The sequence below is a fragment of the Apodemus sylvaticus genome, chromosome 1, assembly GCF_947179515.1.
Source record: "Apodemus sylvaticus chromosome 1, mApoSyl1.1, whole genome shotgun sequence".
In the NCBI taxonomy this organism is placed as follows: domain Eukaryota; kingdom Metazoa; phylum Chordata; class Mammalia; order Rodentia; family Muridae; genus Apodemus; species Apodemus sylvaticus.
In genome coordinates, this window is record NC_067472.1 from 199,262,712 (window position 1) to 199,272,028 (window position 9,317).

Below are 9,317 nucleotides of genomic sequence, written 5' to 3' on the forward strand. Positions count from 1 at the left end.
CGCCCCACCTCATATCAACCAGAATGGTATTTCCTATTTGCCTACACTATCCTATGCTCCATTCCCAACAAACTAGGTGGCGTACTAGCCTTAATCTTATCAATCAATAATTTTAGCCCTCTTACCATCTCTTCACACTTCAAAACAACACAGCCTAATGTCCCTCCCAATCACCCAAACATTATACATTATAGTAACAAACCTACCAATCCTAACCTGAATTGGAAGACAGCCAGTAGAACACCCATTTGTTATCATTGGACAATTAGCCTCCATCTGCTACTTCTCCATCATTCTCACTCTTATACCAATCTCAGGATTCATCGAAGACAAAATACTAAAATGAAACCTATGCCCTGATAGTATAAATAAATTACTCTGGTTTTGTAAACCAAAAATGAAGAACTATCTTCTCAGGGCATCAAGAAGAAGGAATAACTCCCCACCATCAACACCCAAAGCTGATATTCTAATTAAACTGTTTCTTGACTACATTAACTTATTTACCCCTTGCATATAAGCAAGTAAATTTTATTAATTAACTATGACATACATTAAATAATTATACATAAAACCTAAACCCACATGTCTTTTATCTAATTATATTATAATCAATGCTTAGGACATATCTCCATTATCATACATACACCATTAAATCATAAACTCTTGTCTTCCAGATGACTATCCCCTTCCACATTTGGTTTATATTTCTACCATCCTCCGTGAAACCAACAACCCACCCATCCATGCCCCTCTTCTCGCTCCATGCCCATAAAAATTGGTGGTAGCTAAACCTAAACTTTATCAGACACCTGGTTCTTACTTCATGGCCATCAAATGTGTTATAGCCCATACGTTCCCCTTAAATAAGACATCTTGATGGTATCAGGTCTAATCAACTGAGCCTAACATAACTGTAATCCCGTGCAGTTGCTATTTTTTTATTTTTAGGATGCTGTTATTCAGCATAACTGTCGAGGCATGAAGAGCAACTTATCATGTAGCTGGACTTACAGCTAAGAATCATTAGTCCACATGACCAAACCACCAAAGGCTAATATCTTAATGCGTGTTAGATATATAATCTAATTAATACTACACTTTAAGTTACCAAAGCCCCCTCCCCCACTTTAATGCCAAACTCCAAAAACATTTAAGAGCTATAAACTTATATTCCCAGAAGTATTGATCTATGCTAGTAGTTCACAAAATATAACTTATATTTTAGTATTGGTTAAAATTTTATAAAAATTTAATCTCATCGAGCCTAAAACTTACTTTATCAAAATTCCCTAATACAAACTCTCTATATCAAGTTAATATAGCTTAATAACAAAGCAAAGCACTGAAAATGCTTAGATGGATAGTTAATCCCATAAACACAAAGGTTTGGTCCTGGCCTTATAGTTAGTTGGAGGTAAGATTACACATGCAAATATCCATAAACCGGTGTAAAATCCCTAAAACCTTTATCTAGAATTTAAGGAGAGGGTATTAAGCACATAGAATAGCTTAAAACACCTTGCCTAGACACACCCATGGGACTCAGCAGTGATAAATACTAAGCAATAAATGAAAGTTTGACTAAGCTATACCTCTTAGGGTTGGTAAATTTCGTGCGAGCCATCACGGTCATACGATTAACCCAAACTAATTATTTCTCAGCGTAAAACATGTTAACCATAAATTAACAAATAGAATTAAAATCCAACTTATATGTGAAAATTCATTGTTAGGACCTAAACTCAACAACAAAAGTAATTCTAATAATATTATTACATTACACAATAGCTAAGATCCAAACTGGGATTAGGTACCCCACTATGCTTAGCCCTAAACCTTAATAATTTGACGACAACAAAACTATTTGGCAGAGAACTACTAGCTACAGCTTAAAACTCAATTGACTTTATATCCATCTAGAGGACCCTGTTCTATAATCGATAAACCCCGCTTTACCTCACTATTTCTTGCTAATTCAGCCTATATACTGCTATCTTCAGCAAACCCTAAAAAGGAATCACAGTACGCCCAAGAACAAGCATAAAAACGTTAGGTCAAGGTGCAGCCAATGAGATGGGCAGAAACGGGCTACATTTTCTTTCTAAAGAACATCAACGAAACCCTTTCTGAGAGAGAGAGAGAGAGAGAGAGAGAGAGAGAGAGAGAGAGAGAGAGAGAGAGATGGTGAGAGACAGCAAGAGAAAGAGAGAAAATGTGAATCCACATACTGAGACTGAAAGTCCTGGTCCAGAAATGTTTGGTAGGATTCTAATATCCACTTTCTCTCTTAAACAGACATCTTTCAATAACATTCTAGATGCTGAATTTGTCCTTTGTCTCAAGTGTTGCCTCTCATGCTCTCTATAACTTAAAGTTTCCTAACAACTTTCCCAGCAAAGGCTTAAAGGGTTGTTGAAGTATGACTGTTCCTAAACCTGAAAATGCTACAATGTTGACTTTCAAGTGTTGTTGTTCTTCAAACAGTGTTGTTCAATTCCCTATCTAAGAGTTTTTACTTCTGCCACAAAACACTATGACCAAAAAGCAAGTTGAGGAGGAAAGGGTTTATTTTGTTTATACTTCCTTATTGCTGTTCATAATTTAAGGAAGTCAGAATAAGAATTCAAACAGGGCAGGAACCTGGAGGCAGGAGATGATGGAAGTCATGGAGGGGTGCTGCTTACTGGCTTTCTCCCCATGGTTGGCATGGTCTGCTTTCTTACAGAACCCAGGACCACCAGCCCAGGGATGGCACCACCCACAATGGATTGGGCAAACCCTCATCAACAACTCAGTAAGAAAAGGGCTTAGAGCTGGATATTATGGATACATTTTCTCAATGAGTTTCCCTTCTTTCAGGTAACTCTAGCCTGTGTCAAGTTGACACAAGTCTAGGAAGATACCTCCTTTAAAGTTGAAAATCTGAAAGGGAATTTTTTACTTGGGGGAGATTTCCCAGCTTGTGGCTTCTATTAGGGGTCTACTGTTCTAGAACTACAAGCTGGCCATCTTCATGTAGAGTAACCTCAGCTGCTGGTGAAGATGTGCTTCCTACTCCATGTACTCAACACCCAGCATGACAGTAGATGAATCTACAAGATAAATACCTGAAATCTTAATTAATCTCCTAGAAGATTCTGCTACTTATTAACTTTGGAAATAGCTGCATAATGAATGGTGAACTTCTTTCTAATCTATGCAAAATTGTAAACTGAATTTTCACAGTATAGTTGACACCTGCACTTTGGATTTCAGGAAAGACACACAGCTATGTAACCACAGAAGGTAGCAGAACCCAATTAATCACTCAAATTGATCCTGGTGGCAACAGTGCATTCCTCAATTTTTGTGTAATTTTGTGGACCCAGATTAACGTCAAAGCAGCATTAGACCGAACCCACATTTCCTGCTCTTTTTCCACTTAAAAAGACTCTTTTTTTCTCACATATAAATCGAGTATAATTATAATAGCCTATCAATATTGTACATTTATAATATTCTATCATCTAACTTAATTAAGAAGTTATATTTTATATTTGAATTATATTTTGATTTTAACTTGTATACCACCTAAAAACCATCTATTTAAATCTAGATCATCTTAATGTTAAATAACTTAAGTTTGGTTATGAGATTATAACTAGTCTTTAACCCCACCAGAGATCTGAGAACAGATTAAATATTCCCTGAATATATAGGAAGCACAAAAACATATGATTAACCTGGACTGATTTGCTGGTGTCTTATCAAGTAGAAGTATTTGAGACTTTTCCAGACTTGGATAGACCATCATTTGTGCTCAGTTCTGTTCATCAACTGAAACAAACTTTATGCATAACACAAATTTTGGAGAAACTGATTGTTCTTTCGATGTGGAGATCTGCGGCAGAGTTACAATTGCTAACGTATGGCTATAAGAAGGGAAGGTTAATGGTTTGCCACTTTTTCCTCACCAATCTTCACTCTTCTTTGCTAAAGAGTCTGAAGGATTTCCTTTCAGTTTTGAGTCACTGTTTCTAAGACTACCATTAACCAGGATCATTTGGGCCTGAGAATCCTTCTAACACCTCAGTTTCACAGCTTCTTAATTGTCACCAAAGCCCTTCTCTTCTGGACCATATTGGCACTTGCTATTTCACCATTCCCTGGACTCTGTACACTATCTTTAGCACTGGCCTAGCAAAGAGAAGCAGATCTTCCATAGTCCTCCCCAATCACAATCTTCTTGCTCTCATCATTAGGGGACTCTTGTTTTTCAGGGCCATTCATACTTCTCAGCTGTTGGTCCTTTCATAGCCAAAACTTCTCAATTAAGAGCTAAAGCTTTAGACATAGATGGGAAACTTCATTGTGCATATAAACATCCAAGTCTGGGCAGGTAGAAAAACAAAAAACAAAACAAACAAAACAAACACCGACACTGAAAGAATCTCTAACAAAAACTTTCACTAGAGTCCAGAAAAGCATGCACAGATGTCCTTCCTTTGTTTTGCTTTGGGCCCATTACACCCCACATAGGGAGGTATTGTCTTCCCTATGACATTATGTTTGAAAGATCTTACTCATTGTTTCCCAAATTCAGATACAACAGTTGGCAGAACTCTCTAACCATTCCTTTCTCAAGGAGTGAAGGGAATTCAGTCCTCCAAAGAAACTATTTATTGGACTATTCAAGTGACCAGGCCAACTTCTTTTCCCCTGTTCAAGTAGAGTGATCCTGTCTGGGTCAAATGCATAACTGAAGAAGAAATGAAGCAAACTTGTAAAAATTCCCTGCACAATGATTCTCTCCATTCCTATGGCTGTGAAGGTAGCTGGCATTACACCATGGGTCTACCACACCCAGGTCAAGGAAGTGAAAGCCAGAGGTGCTGCCAAATAGACTGTTTTCAGATTATGACCCATTAAAATTAAGGTTTTTATAGAGGCCCCAGGCCCTTCTGCTACCTTCCTCTCTACCTTCTTTTGAGACTTGTGTTTGGTATGAATAAAGGGTTCAATCCCCACTGTCCTCAGTCTTGGATCTGGGAACTGAGGAAAACAGATATAGATAGGGAAGATATTAGCTAATGTGAATACAGACCAGCAACCCATATTCATCTTGACCTTTGCTCACTGATGTGTACTGTAAATGTCTGGTTGTATTGAAGAAAGGAAAGATATGGGAGTTCATCTTTGTGATAGGAATATAAAATTTACAATTCTATAAATGCCCTATGTCTGAGCTATCCTGGCTGCCAGAAATAAGAAGTTTCCATTGCTAAGTTGGGATTGCAGAAAAATGGCTTCCTAAAAAACACACAGGTATATAGCAAGAGAGCCTCCTCCCAAAAAATACAAATAAGAAAATATAATCCAATGGGTATAAAATTAAAAATCTAGTAATTTCTTTTAAAAATATATTCTGACCTTTGGGAAACAGAAAATCTGGAGAATCATACTCTATGCCACAAGAAGGGACCCTGGGGATAGAGTTAATCCAGTCAGAAATCAGACAGTATTCCTGGTTATGCTTAACACACCTTCTCAAGGATTCATTGTGCATCCAGACATAATAGATGAGACTAGTAAGGGAGAAATACAAATTATGGTATATGTGAAAACGGAGATGCAAACTGGTGCAGGTGATGGGATTGCTCAACTGTTGTTTCCTTACATCAAGTACAAGGCTTCTCCAATAGAAAGGAGATTTGGGAGTCCTAGAAAATGTGTGTCCTGGCAAACAATGGTCAATGATCAGAGACCCAAATTAATGGTACAAATGAATGGTATTGACATAGGTTTGGTGGACACAAAAGCTGGTGCTAGTATACTTTCCCAAAAGTCTTGGAGTCTAGATTGGCCACTTCAGAATGTTTACACACAATTTATAGCAATTGGTAAATTATCATGATTAAGACCAAGTATCCAATGGGTTAGGGTTAAGGCTAAATAACTCAGAGGTAGGGATAGGGTTCTGTTAGGTTCCATTTACAAGTAGGTCAAGCACACCAAAACGAAAGGAAACCCTGAACTTCATGGTGGCATTGTAAGTCATCTGTTCTGAGGTCCATACAATGTGTAGGAAGCTCATAGTCCCCATTTCCTCTCTACCTTTGTGTTCACCTATGGATGAGTAACGCTTTCATGCAGTCCAATCTCATATCCTAACAGGGATTTCTCTACTGTGATGTAGAACAACTATGCCATGCTTTCACTAATGTATTTTAAATGCTCTTACTGATTACTGTCTTTGTTCTGTTATTGTAGGTAAAAAAAAAAATGCCTATGAGACAAGAAAATGGACTTTGTGTTAGTCTACTCTGTTTTGCTATGTCATGGTCACTGATATTTGGCTGTAGAATTAGCTTTTATGGCTTGAATATTAAATAATCCCCAAAGTTCCTAAGTTTGAACACTGTATCCTAAGCTGTCAATGCTGTTAAGCAGGTGTGGAAACTTTAGGAAATGGAGCTTCCTTTGAAAAATGGATTGCTGCTTTCAGAGAATGGGGGAGGGAGGTGGAGAGAGAGAGAGAGAGAGAGAGAGAGAGAGAGAGAGAGAGAGAGAGAGAGAGAGAGAGTGAAGAAATGATTGAAGAATCAATCCTAGTTCCTGTTCTCTTGATACCTTTGGGTAGCTACTCCACTCTCTGCTGTCTCTAACTGGGCCTTTAATTCTGCTTCTGACTGGTTTGCAAGTGGCCCCTGCATGCTAGTCCATATGGTCAGTATGTAGCAACTCAATTAAATAAACGCATCTTAGGACCAATTATGCCGCTTTAAAGCAGGATGAGGTCATGGTTTAAATCATTAACTAAGACCAATGGGTTATATGACAGGGCCATAGATCTTAGTAGGCACTGAGACCTCAGCACAACTGTCTCTGTGATACAACTGCCGTTCAGACTGTAAAACTGAGCACATAGACAGTGCCATCTCCCATAAATAAAACAAATGCAAAATCTACCAAAGTCCTTAGTTCTGAGAGGGTCCCTAAATGTACTAACCAGGATTTTTGACTATTGTACTTCTGTTTCTGGCTAACTGTTCTTATCATTTGAAGTCTGTCGACCTAGAATATGGCTTTTGTACTTAAAACTCATCCTGAGAAAGGACTGGTGCAACCCTGGGATTCCCAACACCCAGCATTACTGCCTGCTGCCTAATAAAAACGTTCTATTGGTTTAAACCCATGTCCTAGGAGTCTTATTTCATGGACACCCTACAACACTGCCACCTGTGATGCTGTGAAGTTCTCCTGTTTCAGTTATTTAACTGCCAGAGAAAATGAACAGAATCCAGAGCCTAGGTCCAAGCCATAGTCTTTTGTCCAAGGCTAAGTACAAATGTTCATTTGAAGAGTGTATGTTTTCATAGGAAGACATAATTTAAAAACCCTGACATCATGGAGGTGTCACTCTTAAACATTAGGAATACAGTTACCTTCACTGTTTTACCCAGACATATATTGCTGCTACAGTGACTTAGGTCTGTGCCTGCTGAGCACAGAATCTCAGGCACCAGGGTGAGAATTGTAAAACACAGCAAGAACAGACAGAGCAGAGAGTGTGTGCTTTTGTGGTGTTTCTGGGGCATTTGTCTCTGCAGTGCCAAGGGACCACTATCTTGGGACCCGAACCTGGTCCCAGAAATCCTGGTAACTCTGTACCAGCAAGGTTCTTTACCTCTCAGCAAAGAAAGTGGTGTACTGAATCTACCATTGTGAGATCAACATCCCTGCAGTGCTGTGTAGTCTCCAGGTCCTCAAGCTATCAGACTGCAGAGTGAGGCTGGGGGGATCCAAGCATCCCGAAAATCCATTAGGGTTCCTTGGCCTTGCTTAGTAAGCTACAGACCTGCAGCCTGACCTGGCTGGAGCCATGCTGGGGACCAGAGTGTGGCAGTAGTACCAGGGGCTCTGGTCCAGGTCCTTGGTCCAAAGACTCCATTGGGTTGTGAGTTTGTAGCATTTCTCCCACAGCCAGTTCATCTGAAAAGACTCTTCTCAGCAGGGCAGTGGCAGCTGCCAAGCGCTCTACTAGTTGCCAAGCTCTTTACTAGTTGCCCCAGAATTTACCTGGACCCATATTGCTGCTGCTGGAAACAAGCAAAAGAAACATATTATAAGTGTTACTATTTCATTTTCAGACTCCATTTAATAATAACTTCAAGATGCCAGGCCTGAGTGGAGCTGGGCACTTCCCAATAGCTGAAAAGCTTCTATTGTTCACACTTCTCCAGGAGTACAACTTCCCCATCTTGCTGACAAGGTCAAACAAGTACATGTTCTCAGGCCCAGAGAACAACTCCTATCCTAACTGATGGAAACCCCTGGCTCAATCTCTTATGTCAAAATATGATTGGACAGTGTCCACCCTCCTCTCCCTTGCTCTGCAGTTTTATCCTTTAAAGTTGTTGCAGAGAGTTTGGCGAGTCCTCTGGTCACCTCTCTGCTCATCGCAGTTCCTCCTTCGTCCAGCCTCCAGGGCGGGATCTGTTGGCTCACCCTACCCTCCCTGCCTAAGCCTGCCCTCCGCTAGAAGGGTCCCCGCAGCACCAAGGTACCACTTGGTCACCAAGTGACCACTGCGTCAGCAGCCTGCAGCTTCCATGCAATTTATGTTGTTTTTTGGTCGCCAGGGAAATCTGTGACTGTAGAAATATGTCCCACTGTCAGACCAAGAGAAGAAGAAGATCACTTGTTCAACCACTTTTAACATGGAAACCCAAGATGAGCAGCTTCCTTGAATAGGAAGATCTGAAGATTGTTTATAAAAGGTGTGTGAACTTGATATCATCTTTAATTTTGAGAAGGCCTATTTATTTTGGATGAATTTCTTTTGGGAGAAGTTCAGGAAACATCCAAGAAAAATGTCCTAAAAACAATTGAGCAGGCCCATCTCCTGCAGGTAGAAGCTGAAACCCCACATAGTGTTCTTGAAAAAACTGGACTGACATAACTGTTCTCCCTTGCTGATGACTTCTTGGGGCATTTCACATTGCAGATGGTCACTGTCTCTCATGTCCATGTTAGCTAATGGTGTAAGGTAATGTCTGTATTAGTGCTTTGCTAAGCTGCTTCATTCAGGCCTACCCAATTTTTTAAAAGGGAAACTTTGGTTAATCAAATGATAAATTAGGGGACATAAATACAAATTAGGAGGATGTAGAAAAAGTAACTTACCATTGTTGGATATTTTAAGGTTTAAAGGTCAGTCTCATAATTATGTGCTTACAGAAAATACATCTATATTTGCATCTATATATACATGTATATATACACATGTACATATAATTTGGCAAATTATATATATATATAAATTGGCAAAATAC

The 9,317-nt window shown here is 39.4% G+C and overlaps 1 pseudogene; it reads left to right on the plus strand.

Moving 5' to 3' along the window:
• The first annotated feature begins 8,594 nt into the window (after positions 1-8,594).
• On the plus strand, positions 8,595-8,944 carry LOC127683645 (AP-1 complex subunit sigma-2-like; annotated as a pseudogene).
• Positions 8,945-9,317: the final 373 nt, after the last annotated feature.